The 18721-nt window shown below is 38.2% G+C and overlaps 1 protein-coding gene across 6 annotated transcripts in view; it reads right to left on the reverse strand.

Annotated features, from left to right (window-relative positions):
* The window catches only part of LOC115219470 (allantoicase), a 97273-nt gene that overhangs the window by 35663 nt on the left and 42889 nt on the right, over nucleotides 1-18721 (reverse strand). For 2 of the 6 annotated variants that reach the window (XM_036508879.1, XM_036508875.1), the window contains exon 1: nucleotides 1336-1347. The exons of 3 other annotated variants lie outside the window; for them this stretch is intronic. The gene's annotated coding sequence lies outside the window, so the exon portion shown is untranslated. Of the gene's footprint in view, nucleotides 1-1335; nucleotides 1348-7117; nucleotides 7133-18721 lie in introns of those variants that run through there. One more of the 6 variants, XM_036508877.1, reaches the window with a different exon arrangement.

Raw genomic sequence — 18721 nt, forward strand, 5'->3', positions numbered from 1 at the left:
GAACACACCAGCATCGCTTGTCAAGTGATAGTGGGGGACAAACACAGACGCACAAACATATACATCACTTCCCAAGCGTTAAACTAATACATCTGTTTGTTGTCTACACCACTTGTCTTCGTCTTTAGTTTTTTTGTGAATTCTCCCTATATATATATATATATATATATATATATCTCATCATCATCATTTAGCGTCCGCTTTCCATGCTAGCATGGGTTGGACGGTTCAACGGGGGCCTGTGAAGCCAGAAGGCTGCATCAGGCCCAGTCTGATCTGGCAGTGTTTCTACGGCTGGATGCCCTTCCTAACGCCAACCACTTCGTGAGTGTAGTGAGTGCTTTTTACGTGCCACCCATATATATATATATATATATATTTTGTGAAATAGAAAGATGAATAATCTTGTTGCAGATTAATCAAAAGTTTAACCGATACCTTGGTAGCAAAAATTACAGCAGAAGACAGCACGGTTGGAGGTACAACCATATGGTGTTGCAACCGTGCGTTGGTGCGGATAATTGAATTTTAATATTATTAGTGAATTGAAGAAATGGAGTTGAACGAAGATTGAACAGAAATCGTTTTATTGCATTCTACACGTGTTTCGAAAGGCACAATTTACCAAATTCCGATTGAATAATGAGACCATATTGTGTCTTTCTCTTCAGGAAGAAATAGGAAATCCGTTGGAAAAAACAAAAACAGAACAGAGGCGGAGCAAAACAAATCGAACGAGGCTCCTAAGAGCCCATGGCCAAACTAAGGAGCTTAGGAGCCTCGTTCGATTTGTTTTGCTCCGCCTCTGTTCTGTTTTTGTTTTTTCCAACGGATTTCCTATTTCTTCCTGAAGAGAAAGACACAATATGGTCTCATTATTCAATCGGAATTGGTAAATTGTGCCTTTCGAAACACGTTGTAGAATGCAATAAAACGATTTCTGTTCAATCTTCGTTCTTCAATTCACTAATAATATATATATATATATATATATATATATATATATATACACATACACATATACATATATATATACATACGATGGGCTTCTTTCTGTCTCTGTCTACCAACTGCACACACAAGGCTTTGATCAGCCCAAGGCTATAGTAGAAGGCACTTGCCCAAGGTGTCACACAGTGGGACTGAACCTGAAACCATGTGGTGGGTAAGCAAGCTACTTACCACACAGCCACTCCTACACCTTTAATTATGAAAATACAATAAGATGTTTTTTAAACATCCAATGGCTATGGTGGGGGGGGCCACCTGAGTGAAACAGGAAATCAAAAGGGTTTGTAGACAGAAAAATGGTTGGGAACCACTGACCTGAATCACTGGAATCCATTAATTATATTTTTTATATATGTTTATTATATGGAAGCATTAGGTGTGTATAAGTGTGTGACTATATATATGAGTGTGATTGATATTGTGAACATATATGTATGTAGTCAGCATTAAATGTACATTGTGTGTGTGTGGCTAGATATATTTGAAAGATATTGTGAAAGTGTATGTATGTACAATCCACAGTGGGGGTACATAGGAATGTATATGTCAATGTATATATATATATATGGTTCACATGAGAGCATGTACCAGTATGTGAGAGACTATATGTGAACAATAGGCACAGGAGTGGCTGTGTGGTAAGTAGCTTGCTTACCAACCACATGGTTCTGGGTTCAGTCCCACTGTGAAGCACCTTGGGCAAGTGTCTTCTACTAAAGCCTTGTGAGTCAATTTGGTAGATGGAAACTGAAAGAAGCCCATTGTGTATGTATGTATATATGTGTGTGTGTGTGTGTATAGTTAATCCAAACATGAAAACACAACGCGAGGATGTGGAACAAGTATAGTGTTATTGGACACTCAGGAAAGAAAAGAAAGAAGGAGGATTTAACGTTTCGAGTGGAGCTCTTCGTCAGAAACATAGGAAAAGGAAAGATCCAAGGAAGGGAAGACGCCAACGATATACATGCAGTCACATTTTGATATATATATATATCTGTGTGTCTGTGTTTGTCCCCCCAACATTGCTTGACAACTGATGCTGGTGTGTTTATGCCCTCGTAACTTAGCAGTTTGGCAAAGAGACTGATAGAATAAGTACTGGGCTTACAAAGAATAAGTCCTGGGGTCAATTTGCTCGACTAAAGGCGGTGCTCCAGCATGGCTGCAATCAAGATGACTGAAACAAATAAAAGAATAAAAGAATATTGCGAACGTGTATGTATGTATGTATAGTCCACATTCAATGCACATGTGAGTGTGCATATGTGAATTTATGACACAATATTTTTAAATTGTAAATGTATGTGCATTTTGGATGTATGCATGTATAGTAGTACATGTGTGTCTTCATCTGGCTAGAATCAATGCATGTGTATGTATTGTATGTGTGTATGTGTCATCATATGGCTAGACTTTGTGTGTGTGTGTGTGCGCGTTGCTGTGTACAGTATGTCTATCAGCATGTGTATATATTTGTGCATAAATGTTTCTGTCTGCTAATATGTGGGTGTGTGTGTATTACTGTGACTGTGTGTATGTGTGTGTGTGTGTATGTGTGTGTGTGTGTGTGTCTATCAGCAGTGAATGAAAGAGTGTGTGTGAGTGCGTGTGTTTGGAAATGATTGTATATAAGTGTGTGTGTTGTTCTGTAACTCTGTGAATATGTTTGTATGTGTGTGTGTGTGTGTATGTATTCTGTGCATTTGTGTATTTTTCTGTGTGTGTATATCTCTATGAGTGTGTGTCCAGCTATCTGTATGATGTGTGCATGCATGTATCTGTGACTGTGTTTATGAATGTTCATCTAGATGTGTGTGTGTGCATATGTTCGTCTCTCTCTCTCTCTATATATATATATATATGTGTGTCTGGCTATGTGTGTTTATGTATGTCTGTCTGTGGGTTTATGCGTGCGTTTCTATGTGTATGAGTGTCTGTGTGTGTCCGTCATCATGTATGTATATGCCTATCTGTTTGTACCTGCTTTCTGTATGTGTGTATATTTGTTAGTATGTTTGCATGTACTTGTCTTCCTATATATGTGTGTGTGTTTGCCAATGAATGTGTGACAGTCTGTAAGTGTATGTAATCTGTGTGCATATGTCTGTCTTTCTACATATATATATGTGTGTGTGTGCCAGTCTGTGCGTGTGTCAGTGCACACCTATATGTGTGCATCAATCGATGTGTAGGTGACTCTGTGTGTGTGTAATCTGTGAGTGTAAGGAGGTGGTGTGATGTGAAAAACTAACATGCCAGCTGTTTCAATACTGTAAACATATGAAGGTCATGCAGATGTTTGTTTCAACTTGTGGTATTGATAGTAGCACTGATGATGATGTTGATAGTGATCTTGGTAGTGGCGTTGATGGTGGTGTTGGTGTGAGTGGAGATGTAGTAGTGGTAGTTGTGGTGTTGTTTCTATATAGTGATGTCAGTGGTGGAGATGTGGTAGTATTGGTTATGGTCTCGGATGGTGGTGGAAATGTGGCAGTATTGGTTATAGTCTTGGATGGTGGTGGTAATGATGGGGGTAGCAATGATGTTGGTGCTTTGGTGATGATGGTGATAATGATGGTGGTGTTGGTGGTGCTTAGCTGCAGCTCAATCCTATACAAGCAAGCCTATGATCAAAGGCATTCCAACCATGACCACCCTGTCTTTTACAATATCTTTTACCTTTTATTTGTCTCGGTCATTAGACTGTGGCCATGCTGGGGCACTAACTTGAAAAATTTTAGTCAAACGAACCAACTCCAGGACTTATTTTTTTACGCCTGGTACTTATTCTGTTGGTCTCTTTTGCTGAACCACTAAGTCACAGGGTTGTAAACACATCAACACTGGTTGTCAAGCAATGATGAGGGACAAACACGAAGACACACACACACGATGGGCTTCTTTCAGTTTCCGTCTACCAAATCTATACACAAGGCTTTGGTCAGCCCAAGGGTATAGTAGAAGGCACTTGTTCAAGATGCCACGCTGTGGGACAGAACCCAGACCCATGCAGTTGGGAAGCTTCTAACCACACAGCCATGCCCGTGCCTACATAGAACTACATTATCTAATGGATTTTATTTTTCCCTCATTTAAGACAGTAGGATGGTGGTGGTGGCGGTGGTGGTGATGACGATAACACTGTTATTGTTGGTTAGCCCTAGGTCAGATTAAACTAAGTAGACCTATAAAGGCCAAAGGCATTCCAGCTGTGACCGTTCTGTCTTATTTTCAGAAGTAGGATATATAGGATATTTAAGACAGTGTGTGCATGTGTGTGTGTTTGTGATCCCTTTTCCAAAAGCTAGGGTGTGATTTGAGAGATTTAGCTTCTATTTCTAGCAGGTCAGTCGACCACATAAAGACTCTTTCAATGGCTCAGTAATAGTGTTGACAGCAAAGGTGGTGGTGGTGGTGGTGTGGATGCTGATCGGCAATGATGGGAAGTGGTAATGTTTTGGTGGTGGTGATGGTGGTGGTGGTGGTTTACAGTGATGCTGAGGATGGTAATATTGATTATTGGTGTTCTTTTAAGTGGAGGTGGGGGGCAGGCCTATGATGAAAGGCATTCCAGTCATGACCAGCCCATTATGTTATCTACCCCAAAAATAATATAGGAGTACATTGTTCACTGTGTCTTTCCATTATTTTTTTCAGACAGAGGCGTCTGACTTGATGTGTAGTTAGCTGCTATTTCAAGTATGTCGAGAGGCTATGGGATGATGCTGTTTGAGAGCAGGAATGTGGCATATTGATGATGACAATGGTGTTGGGAGTGTGGTTGTGTGACAACGGCAGTGGTATTGATAAAAGTACTTAAATTCAACTCGAAAAATTATTGGTTCAAATCCCACTACAGTCAATGAAATAAATACCAGTAAAACAAGAATGGAAAAGATCAGATAAACTCGAATTGGACAGGAAAAGAGAGAAAAAGGAAATTAAGGCTGAGAAATTATGATGATAATGATGAAAGTGGCACGCTGGCCGAGTCGTTAACGACAAAATGCTTAGTGGCATTTCGTCCGTCTTTTCATTTAGTTCAAATTCTGCTGAGGTCGATTTTTGCCTTTCATCCTTTTGGAGTCGGTAAAATAAGTACCAGATGGGTACTGGGGGGAGGGGGTATGTAATCGAGTCACTCCCTCCCCTGGAATTGCTGGTCTTGCGCCCAAATTTGAAACTTATTACTATGAAGATTATTAGCAGCAGCAGAATTAGTATTACTTGTATGTGTGTGTATGTGTGCATCCAAGCAGTTCAACCCATGCCAGCATGGAAAAGGGGATGTTAAATGATGATAGTGATACATGTTTTTGTAATTATAAAATATTTTTAAAATGTGAATATTAATTAGAAAAAGGATTCACTACGATTAAGAGTTAGATGCTAATAGTAACTTCACTAAAAAATTATATATATATATATACACACACCACACAAATACATAATATGCATATATGTATGTATGTATATATGTATGTATATCTTTATATATAAAAGTGAAGTTGTGTGTCTGTCTCCTACGATTTAGATTCCTAACTACTCCCACATTTTGCAGTGCAGTTTAACCAAAACCGGGTATCTTATAGTCGTGATTTATATTGAGCCCTTCTGGGTATTAGCGCGCGTCTACGATGAGTCTACGATTTAAAAAAAAATTTACCATAATTTTTTTCCATTTTAATGCATTTTTTTCGCTATTATATAAGGGAAGTAACTCTCTAAAAATGTCTACAATGAGTCAACGATGTTTTAAAAAATTTACCATAATTTTTTTTCCATTTTTAATGCATTTTTTTGCTATTTTTGGACTATAACTCTCTAAAAATGCTTATATAGTTATTTCCCTTACAAACCCGAGCAACGCCAGGCGATACTGCTAGTATATATATATGTGTGTGTGTGTGAATGTATATACGTGTGTGTGTATGTATGTACATACACATGCACACAAATACATTGTAAACGAATGATTGTACATACACAAATACATAATTTGTATATAGCTATACATTATATAGATACACACACACACACAAATATGTATAAATTTACTCATTAAAAGTGATGAATCACTTCTCCACAACGTTGCTTGAAGGACAGCAACTAAGCATAACAAACTCTGAGTAGTGATGAAGTGAAACAAATACAACGTGCCTTTCAGTATTTATTTAGCTTTATCTCTTTACATTCTGAATCCTGCTTATCAACTTTGCTATTCATCTCGTCAAGGTCGATAAACAAAGTACTAGTTAGTTTAATTGATTACATCTTGTTCCTACGAAGCGGTGGCATTTTGCCTGTCTGCATAGAAATCATTATTGTTGCTTAGAGTGGTGAATGTTTTGTGTGTCGGACAAAATGCTTAGTAGCTTTTCTTCTGACATTAAATTATGTTCTCGGTTCAAATTCTGCTGAGGTTAACTTTGCCTTTCATCTTTTCAGGGTCGATGGAAGTAGTACCAGTCAAGCACTGGAGTCAATATAATCAACTTACACACTCCCCGAAAATTTCAGGTCTCATGATCATCATCATCTTTTAACATCCGCTTTCCATGCTAGCATGGGTTGGACTATATGATATTATTATTATTATTAAGGCAGTGAGCAGGCAGAATTGTTAGCACGCTGGACAAAATGCTTAGCAGTATTTCACCCATCACTACATTCTGAGTTAAAATTCCACCAAAGTCGACTTTGCCTTTCATCTCTTTTGGAGGACAATGTAATTGACTCATCCCCTCCCCCAAAATTGTTGCCCTTGAGGCAAAAATTTGAAATAATTATTATTATTAAGGCAGTAAACTGGCAGAATTGTTAGCATGCTGGACAAAATGCTTAGCGATATTTCACCTGTCGCTATGTTCTTAGTTCAAGTTCCACTGAGGTCAACTTTACCTTTCATCCTTTCGGGGTTGATATATTAAGCACCAGTGAAACACTGGGGTTGATGTAATCAACTAGTCCCTTCCCCAAAATTTCAGGCCTTGTGCCTTTAGTAGAAAGGATCATTATTATTATTATTATTATTAAGGTGGCGAGTTAGCAGAATTGTGATCATGCCAGACAAAATGTTTAGAAGCATTTCATCTGTCTGAACATTCTGAGTTCAAATTCTGCCATGGTTGATTTTGCCTTTTGTCCTGTCAAGGTCAATGTAACTGACTAAACACCTTCCCAAAAATTTCCAGTTGAATACTGAGGTTGACTATCCCACTTCCCCAAATTTCAGGCTTTGTGCCTATAATAGAAATGATTAATCGACATTCTATAGATGGTTTGTGGTAAGCAAGAATCGACTAGATGGTCTGTACCAGAGGACTTTTGAGGTCTGTAGAATAAGTAACAGTTCCGCACAGGGGTTCATGTGATTGAGCTTTTCTGCCAAAATTAGAAAAAAATTACAGGTTGTTGCTGACTTGTAACCTATCTGACTTACAATCAATTGACTTTATGATTGGCGTGCTAGCTCCTGGCAGCAATATGTACAGTTGAAATCTAATGGGTTTAATTTCTTAGAAATTAACCCAACTACAGGCAGAGGTATTGTTTTCAGTCATGTTTGTTAATTTTTTTTTTTTTTTTTTCCGTAGGCAAGGTATCTCAAGAACCGCTGGATGGATTCCCATGAAAGTTTCAGGGATGTTTGGCCTCATGAATGACACAAACTGATTAGATTTTGGGATCGATCTGGTACCAGACAAGGATTCTGGACTATTTTTCCTTTTTTTTTTTTACTTAATTTTCGAGAGCGATCGGGTTCATTTTTAGTATTCTTATTTCTGAGAGCAGGTTGAATTTATTTCAGATATTCTCATCTTAAAAATTATCTCCGACTAATAGTTGAGAGGACATTGGTGTTGCTTTGGAGGATGTTTGTGCTCTCTGAGTGCTCTTGTTTCTATTATTATTGTTGGAATTCATTAACTAGCCAACCTTCCCCCAAAATTTCAGGCCTTGTGCCTATAGTAGAAAGGGTTATTGTTAGGGTTTATTTTACTGTTCTTTCTTACATGCTCCTTTATGTAATCCTACATTATATTATCCGATAATGTCCCAATGGTTATGTGAACACTTCATGGTTAATAGCAAAGACATTCTTTTGCCCTTCTCTCAATAAAATGACTACCAATTGAGCACTTGAGTTGATGTAATTACCTAAGCCTCTCCCACCAAAATCTTAGGCTTTCTGCTTATAGCAGAAAGTTTGGGTAATTCTATTACTCTTACTCTTTTACTTGTCTCAGTCATTTGACTGCAGCCATGCTAGAGCACCACCTAAAGTTGAACAAATCGACCCCAGGACTTATTCTGTCGGTCTCTTTTGCCGAACCTCTAAGTTACGGGGACATAAACACACTAGCATCGGTTGTCAAGCCATGTTGGGGGAACAAACACACACATTATATATATATATATATATATACGACGGGCTTCTTTTCCCATCCGTACGTTCTGGGTTCAAGTTCCGCCAAGGTCGACTTTGCCTTTCATCCTTCCGGGGTCAATAAAATAAGTACCAGTTGAACACTGGGGGGGGGGCTCAATGTAATCAACTTATCCCCTCCCCCAAAATTGCTACTCTTGTGATAAAACCACCACCACCAAATTTGAGGCCTTGTGCTTCCAGTAGAAAGGATGATTATTATTATCATTATTATTATTAAGGGCAGCAAGATGGCAGAATTGTTAGTATGCCAGGAAAGATGTTTAGTGATATTTCATCCATCTTTACATTCTAAGTTCAAATTTTGCTGAGACTGACTTTTCATCTTTTAGAGGTCAATAAAATAAGTACTAGTTGAGGACTGGGGTCAATGTAACTACTTGACCCCTTTCCCGAACTTGCTGGCCTTGTGCCAAAATTTGAAATAATAATAATAATTATTATTATTACCAGTAATAATAGTTGTTGTATAGCACCAGGTCAACCCTGACCGAGCATCCCACGAGGAGCTAAAGCTTTGATGCCATTAATATCAAAACCTATTTGTCTATCAAGCATTTCACTGTCCAATGCAGCCTTCATTAATCAAGGTACCAGGGTGTGATTTTGGGGCAATTTAGTTATCATTTCTAGCAAGCAGAGCAAATCACTTAAAGGCTTTGAGTAAACATAGTAATAGCATAGTAGTAGTAGTAGCAGTAGTTATAGAAAAAGCAATGGTAGTAGTCATCATTATTGTTTTTGTTTAGCCCGAGTTCAATTCTGATCAAGTGGTCCATTATATGATGGAACATTCCAGCCATGACCATGCCATTTATATTCAGAGTGCATAATAGATTACATTACCTAATGAATCCTTATTTTTGTAAAGGCAGTACAGTGTGATTTGAGGGAGATTTGGCTGCTATTTCTAACAGGCCAAGAAACCAGGTAGAGACGCTGTCAATGGCTCGAAATAGTAGTAGTAGTAGTAGTAATGGTAGTGGAGATGGTAACAGCTAAAGTAGCAGTAAGGCTATCCCCCGCCGACTGCCATCATCCTTATCATCATCATCACCATCATCACCACCACCATCATGACAACTGCTAATACTTCCTCCTCCTCCTCCTCCTCCTCCTACCACCACCACAAGAAGGATCAGGCTATGGCCAGCCTGACTCATGCATGTAACTTCAAGGTGCAGTGGGGTGGGGGAAGGAGAAAGGGAAGCTGCACCTGCTGCATGCATACTGACTTGCATCATTAAACATGCTGTTGTGATTCGTGGTGGTGGTGGTGGTGGTGGTGGTTGCGAAAACAATGATAATGTTGGCGGCAGCGATCATAACAATGCTAGTGGGGGTGGTGGCGATGAGTTGGGGGGGGGGCATGGTGGTGGTAATATAAATTATGATGATGATGATGGTGGTGGTGGTGATGATGATTATGGTTGACGATGGTGATGATGCTATTGATAACTGTGATGCTGGAATTATAAATTATGATGATGAAGACAGTGGTGGCAGTGATGACGGTGGTGGTGGTGGTGGTGGTGGTGGTAGTGGTGAAAGTCGCCATGACTGTGATAGTGGTGGCAATGGTGGTGACGGTAATGATGGTGATGATGCTGGCAGTGATGATGCTGGCAGTGATGATGCTGGCAGTGATGATGCTGGCAGTGATGATGCCGGCAGTGGTGATGAAAACAGCAGTGATGACATAAAATCGAACCACACCATTACAATCCCCCTCCACACCTTCACCACCACCACCACCACCACCCAACAACCATCTCCTCCTCCTCCTCCTCACCCCCGGCACATCCTGTTACTCTACACTTTGTTGCAGAAATACTAAAACAAAAGTAAACCAAAATAGCAATGAAACTACTACTATTACTATTACTACTGCTGCTGCTGCCACTACAACTATTTCAATAGTTACAATTAGTAACAGACTTGTTACAACTACCACCATCACCTATCACTAAGTCACAGCTACCACAAGTTACAACTCCCACTACTACCCAGAGTCACAAACTCTTACTGCTACTCCTAGTCACAACTCCTACTACCACTATTTCAAACATGTATTACATCACTTACTCCTACAACTACTATTATTAATAATAATAATGGTTTTAAATTTTGGCACAAGGCCAGCAAGTTCGCAGGAGAGGGTAATTAGATTACATTGACCCCAGTGTATCACTGGTACTTAATTTATCAATCTTGAAAGGATGAAAGGCAACATTGACCTCGGCGGAATTTGAACTCAGAACATAAGGACAGATGTTGTTGTTGTTGATGATGATGATGATGATGATGACGACGACAACAACACCATCATTACTACTGCTGCTATAACAACCATAAGAGCATCAATACTACAGCAACAACTACTACTACTACAGCTATCATTGATACTACAAGTTACAACTACTACTTCAACTACCACCACTATTACTACTAGTACTGATATGGATAACATCAATAGGTGGAGGAGTGGCTGTATGGTAAGTAGCTTGCTTACCAGCTACATGGTTCTGGATTCAGTCCCATTGCGTGGCACCTTGGGCAAGTGTTTTGTACTATAGCCTCGGGCTGACCAAAGCCTTGTGAGTGGATTTGGTAGACAGAAACTGAAAGAAGCCCATTGTATATTTACATATAGATGTGTGTGTTTGTCCCCCCACATTGCTTGCCAACCGATGCTGGTGTGTTTATGTCCCCGTCAGTTAGCGGTTTGGCAAGAGAGACCGATAGAAGTACTAGGCTTACAAAGAATAAGTCTTGGGGTCGATTTGCTCGACTAAAGGCGGTGCTCCAGCACGGCCGCAGTCAAATACTGAAACAAATAAAAGAATAAAAGAAGTACTATTGCAGTTATTACAGCCATAGTATCAATACTACTACTACCATTACTAATCCTACAACCACCACTGATACTACTACAAGGCACAATTACTAATTCAACTAATACCACTAAGATCTCAATTGCAATTACTACTACTACTACTGTTACTACAATCTCTAACATTGAGTACTGACAATCAATCACTTCACAATTAACTCATGATTTGATGATGTCATCCAGATGTACTTTATGACTTAACTGCTAAAGGTTTTCCTGTTTATGGCAGGCTGGATAGATGGACAGCTACATGTGGGAGCAGTCCAATGGTAGACAAGCACTTAGAACACAACAATCAAGTTGATGTTAATGGGTTAACTGCCAGGAACATTAAAAAGCTAGCTTGAAATAATTATACAATGAAGTCAAAAGAAAACATGACAATAGGCGCAGGAGTGGCTGTGTGGTAAGTAGCTTGTTAACCAGTCACATGGTTCCTGGTTCAGTCTCACTGCATGTCACCTTGGGCAAGTGTCTTCTACTATAGCCTCAGGCCAACCAAAGCCTTGTGAGTGGATTTGGTAGACAGAAACTGAAAGAAGCTTGTCATATATATGTATATATATGTATGTGGATGTATATGTTTGTGTGTCTGTGTTTGTCCTCCCAACATTGCTTGACAACCAATGATGGTGTGTTTACGTACTCGTAACTTAGCGGTTCGGCAAAAATGGCCGATAGAATAAGTACTAGGCTTACAAAGAAGAAGTCCTGGGGTCGATTTGCTCAACTAAAGGCGGTGCTCCATCATAGCCACAGTCAAATGACTGAAACAAGTAAAAAGAGAGAGATATTAGTCATTGATTAAGGCGATGAACTGGCAGAACTATTAGCATGCCAGGCAAAATGCGCAGCAGCATTTAATGTCTTCAGATTCTGAGTTCAAATTCTGCTGAGGTTGGTTTTACTGTTCATCCTTGGGGTTGATAAAATAAGTACCAGTTGAACACTGGGGTCAATGTAATCAGTTTGCCCCCCTCACCTGAACTTGCTGGCCTTGTACAAAAATTTGAAACCAATATTAATCATTGATTTTAGATTGCTTTGAATATTTTGGTAAGCATTTGGAGGAAAACTCCAAACATGTTTTGGCCTTATTGGACCTCCTCAGTGAGGCAATAACTATGCTCTACAATAATGCAGTGTTTTCTGAAGGAAGAAACAGCCCAACCTGGGAAGAGGGCCTCTGAGGATTGAAAGGGAGAGTGAACAAACCATAATCATCATTTTAATGGCTACTTTTCTATGCTTGCATGGGTCAGATGGAATTTGTTGGGGACAGATTTTCTGTGCTTGGATATCCTTTCTGTTGCCAAATTTCTCTCATTTCAAAGCAAGTCAATGTTTCCCTATTATCGGCCATGGAAGATTGAAAACGAACAACACTGCTTGTATGATAGGGACACTTGCTTACAACTGTCAAGCAATGTCAAAATGACACACAAACACACACACATGCATAGAGTTGGGAAAGCAAGCTCCTTACCACACAGCCATACCTGTGCCTATATGTATATATACAAAATATATATATATATATATATATATATATATATATATATATATATGTATATATACAAAATATATATATATATATATATATATATATATATATATAGGGTGACCCAAAAGTAGGTTTACAGTTATGATGTAGGCATTTTAAATTTCTATCTTACAATTAACTAAACTAGCATAGAATAATGGTTTTATATTTTTTTATAATTAAGATCTAAACTGTTGATATACGAATGCAAAATAGATAGTTGAATAACTAAACCTACTTTTAAGCCACCCTATATATGCAATGATGGGCTTCTATCTACCAAATCTACTCACAAGGTATTGATCAGACCAGGATTATAAGAACAAGGTACTCGCTAAAGATGCAGTGCAGTGGGACTGAATTCGGGCAGCAAACTTCTTAGCCACACAGCCATGCCTGCACCTTACCAGAACATGTTCTTGCACAACTAAAGAACTTCTTAGAGAACTGTAGAACTAACCATACAACTTCAATGAAGTTATTGTTGTTGTTAGCACTAATTAACCTTTCGGTTACCATATTTTTAATGGAATACACAACCTCTGTTACAATAAATTTTGAAAATAATGAAAAATTTAATAAAATAACTTTATCACGCAAGTGTTTGGATCATAAATTAGCAAGAATTTTTAATATAAGGTTTTGATTTAGATCGATTTAAAACAAATAATTGGCATCATGCAACCAAGGTGCTCTTAGGCAATTTGGTACCAGAAGGGTTAAGTAAACCTATGAATGAAGGCATTCAAGCCACACTATTCTGTCATAAGCTCAAACGATAAAGCCAGAATTGATTCACTGAGACATCAAAAATTTCTGTTTTTGAGCTGATCTTAGAAATGTTTATTGTACAATCAACAGCAAAGTGAACAAAGTGCTTTGCAGTGTTTAGTCACTTGGCCTTTTCATCCTTCTAGGGTGGACAAAAATAAAATATCTGTCACATATTGGGGTTGATTTCACTGCCTATTTCTTTCCCAAAAATTTGTGGGTGTGTATCTAAGTAAGAAATTATTACCTCTGCATTAGCGAAGGCAGGGGTATTGTTTTCAGTCATATTTGTTTGTCCATGGACAAGATATCTCAAGAACTGAGAGATGGATTCGGATGAAACATTCGTGACTGGCATGAACTGATTAGATTTTGGGACCAATCTGATACCAGATTATTTTTCCTGTTTTTTTACTTTTGAGAGTGGTTGGGTTCATTTTTAGTATTCTAGTTTGAGAGCAGTCAAGTTTATTTCAGATATTCTCATTTTAAAAATCATTGACAGGATGTTGGTGTTGCCTTGGCAGAGGTTTGTGCTCTCTGAGTGCTCGTTATCATTATCATCAAGGTGGCAAGCTGGCAGAATCATTAGCACGCTGGGCAAAATGCATAGTGGCATTTCATCCATCCTTATGTTCTGAGTTCAAATTCCACTGGGGTCGACTTCGCCTTTTATCCTTACAGGGTCAATAAAGTAAGTACCAATGAAAACCTGGGGTTGATGTAATCAACTAATCCCCTCCCCACAATTTCAGGCCTTGTGCCTTTAGTAGAAAGGATTATCATCATTATTATTAGATTAGCAGAATTGTTTAAGGTTAGATAACATGCCTTGTGGTACTTAGTACTGGCTCTTTATGTTCCAAGTTCAAATGCTACCTTTGTAACATTGCCCATTCATTTTTTCTGGGGTTGGTAAAATGAGGAACCAGTCAAGTACTGGAATCAATTTATTCAACTAAACACCACTTTCAAAAAAAAAAAAAATGCTGGCCTTGTGCTAAAATTAAAATGTATTAATTATTATTATTATTGTTAGTATACTTGTGCCGGTGGCATGTAAAAGCACCCACTACACTCTCGGAGTGGTTGGCATTAGGAAGGGCATCCAACTGTAGAAACTCTGCAAGATCAGATTGGAGCCTGGTGCAGCCATCTGGTTCGCCAGTCCTCAGTCAAATCATCCAATCCATGCTAGCATGGAAGGCGGACGTTAAATGATTATTATTATTATTATTATTATTATTAAGGTGGTGAGCTGGCAGAATTGCTAGTACACCAGATAAAATGCTTAGCAACATCTCATCTATCTTTAGGTTCTGAGTTCACATTCAGAGGACAACTTCGCCTTTCAGCCTTTTGGAGTTGATAAAATAAATATCAGGCAAGTCCTGGGATCAGTATAATGAACAAGCCCCACCACCACCTCAAAAATTGCTGGCCCTATACCAAAATTAGAAATAATCATTATTATCATTAGTAATAGTAGTAGCAGCACCAGCAGCAACAGCTGTTGCTGGCAGGGAGTTAGATAAAAGCTTTATGTATTTAGTTATGTCCCTTTATGCTCCATGTTAGGATATTCATGGAGGCAATTAAATCTACTTTCCACCACTAAAATGTGTGGCCTTGAGCTTATGTTAAAAATCCATAATATTGTAGTGATGCTTCTGAGCTCCATCCAATACCATCACAGTTGACTTTATCTTTCAAGGGTTTGATCTAATTAGGTGTACTCCTTACTACAATATGTACATATCTGAGAATAGGATGAGAGATCGACCTAAACAGAGTGTAATGTAAATGAAAATATCTGTCATTATCATTAGAAGTAAGGCATCGAGCTGGCAGAACTGTTAACACATTAGGCAAAATTCTTAACTGCATTTTGTTCATCTTTATGTTCCGAGTTCAAATTCCACCAAGGTTGACTGCCTTTCATAATTTCGACGTCGATAAAATGAGTACCAGTTGAACACTGGGGTTGATACAATCAACTAGCCACCGCCACTGAAATTGCTGGCCCTGTGCCAAAATTTGAAACCATTATTATCATTAGAACTATCCTTATACCTAAATTAGAAGTGATCATTATTGTTAATGTCAGATAAAATGTCTTGCAGTATTTCTTTCATCTCTTTACAGTCAGAGTTCAAATACCAATGAAGTCACCTTTACATTTCATCCTTTGCAGGGTTGATAAAACAAAACACTAGCCATGTACTGTGGTTAATATAATCCATTGTTCCCTTTCTCCAAAATTCAAGGCCTTGAGCCAATGTAAGAAATCGTCATATTGCAGTTATAGTACTAAGACAGCAACCTGGCAGAACCAGTAACATGCTAGACAAAATGTTTAGCAGAATTTCTTTTGTCTTGACATTCCGAGTTCAAACTCTACCAAAGTCGACTTAGCCTCTCAGGGTAATTAAGCCTTTAGTATTTAAACGGCCATATTCGGCTAAAATATTCTACCTTTTTTATGCCCAAACTAGCCAGATGGCCTCTCACACCAACCCTACAATTTTTATAATATCATTCTAAAAATTAAGAGTTACTTCATCAAAATCTCAAAGCTATGAGATAATGCATTAATACAACACAATATGAAGGAGTGGCTGTGTGATAAGTAGCTTGTTTACCAACCACATGGTTCCGGGTTCAGTCCCACTGCGTGGCACCTTGGGCAAGTGTCTTCTACTATAGCCTCTGGCCGACCAAAGCCTTGTGAGTGGATTTGGTAGACGGAAACTGAAAAGAAGCCCGTCGTATATATGTATATATATATATATATATATGCATGTGTGTGTTTGTGTGTCTGTGTTTGTCCCCCTAGCATTGCTTGACAACTGATGCTGGTGTGTTTATGTCCCCGTTACTATGCGGTTCGGCAAAAGAGACCGATAGAATAAGTACTGGGCTTACAAAAGAATAAGTCCCGGGGTCGAGTTGCTCGATTGAAGGCGGTGCTTCAGCATGGCCACAGTCAAATGACTGAAACAAGTAAAGAGAGAGAGTAATAAATAAGATTACTTTTGACAGGGTAATCTCAATGCTAAAGGGTTAAAATAAGTACCATTTGAGCACTAGGGTTGAAGCAATCAACTTGGCCCCTTCCCAAAAATATTAGAAAGGATTATTATTACTATTAGTAGTAGTAGGTCTGTTACGTTACTAAAGTTATATCTTGGATTATAATTATTTTCACATTCCTAACAACAGTCTCACACTGTTAAGAATTTCCTTAGTTTAATTAGCTTTAAGATAATCGACTAAAGTTAATTAAGTTTAGTTAATTAACTGTTTTTAGTTAAGGTTTGGCAGAGTGAAATCAAAGTTATTATCTCCAGTGGTTCTCAACCATTTTTTGCCTGTGGACCTCTTCAGTTCCTATTTTACTTGGATGGACTCCACCACAGCCATTCGATGTTTAAAGAAATCTTATATTTTTATAATTAGATATACTCTTTTACTTGTTCCAGTCATTTGACTGCAGCCACGCTGGAGCACCACCTTTAGTCGAGCAAATCAACCCCAGGATATATTCTTTGTAAGCCTAGTACCTATTCTATCAGTCACTTTTGCCGAACCGCTAAGTTACGTGGACGTAAACACACCAGCATTGGTTGTCAAGCAATGTTGGAGTGGGGTGGGACAAACACAGACACACAAACACACATATATATATATATATATTATATATATATATATATATATATATATTATATATATATATAGCAAGCTACCTACCACACAGCCACTCCTGCACCTATGTATTATTAGAAATTGTATAAAAAAAATATATTCACTGTATTGTAGAAGTATAACTGATTAATTGCAGATAAAGTCTAACAACAAAATCTTATATGGATCTCCAAGGGCCATAAGGACCCCAGTTGAGAACCACAGCTAGGTCATGCTTTGGTCTGGTTGAGGGACCATATTGCTCCCTCTGACATGCAGTAGTTGACTCTGAGAGGATGACAGGCAATATTGACTCCAGCAGCATTTGAACTCAGAATATAGAGTGTCGGAAGAAATGCTGCTTAGCCCAGTATGGTAACACCACCATAATAATAATAATAATAATAATGGTTTCAAATTTTGGCACAAGGTCAGCAAGTTCGGGGAGGAGATAAGTCGATTACATTGACCCCCAGTACTTCACTGGTATTTATTTTATCGACCCCCAAAAGGATGAAAGGCAAAGGTTGATCCCAGTTGCAATTGAAGTTGGAAGAAATGTCGCTAAGTATTTTCCCCAGTGTAATAATGATTCTGCCAGCGCACTACCTTAATAATAATAATAATTCTTGCAAATAAATAAAAATCATTTTTTAATTTAAATTGGCAAACGGAATTGCCACTAATGGAAAAGTGTATATTAAAAGAAAAAAGTAGTGATTTACAGCAGTTCACATTTCTTTACAGTAGATACACAAGTTTTTTAAAAAAATGGTAATTCTTTGGTTACTTTTCGAACTTTAAGCAAAATTCAACGATTTTTTTGCAAATAAGCTATAAAGATAAATTAATAAAAACTATTTTCCTGTGCTGCGTAAAAATGGTTTTCCATCCATCCTGAAAAAGTGGAAAAAAAAAAAAAAAAAAAAAAATTCAAGACAAGTTCGTGGACCGTAAATGTCAGAAGTCACTTAGCCGCACTGCACAAAACTTTGATTTTTTTACCGCAATGGACCATCACGAGTTTCTTTGGATTATTTTTTCCTTTGCAATTTAATTATTTATAATCGTTACTAAGTATTAATATCAGACACTCAACTTTGATAACTTTGTAATAATATTTTGCTCCATCCTGCAATACCATCGTAAAGTAGGGGGATTGCTCTAAAAGCAATAACAATGAGAACGAAATAAGCAGAGCAAGAGGACACACGAAGGCGGAAAGTGTCGCTGAGGAGGACACAGATGAGTGACGGAAGATTTCTGGACAATGGACATGAGTTAGAATAAGAACAGTAATAAACGAGCGAAGAACGAATATATAGTGCGTGTGTTTATTTAGCAAAAAAAAAATAATAATTCCGAA

Source organism: Octopus sinensis, linkage group LG14 (assembly GCF_006345805.1).
Source record: "Octopus sinensis linkage group LG14, ASM634580v1, whole genome shotgun sequence".
NCBI classification, from domain to species: domain Eukaryota; kingdom Metazoa; phylum Mollusca; class Cephalopoda; order Octopoda; family Octopodidae; genus Octopus; species Octopus sinensis.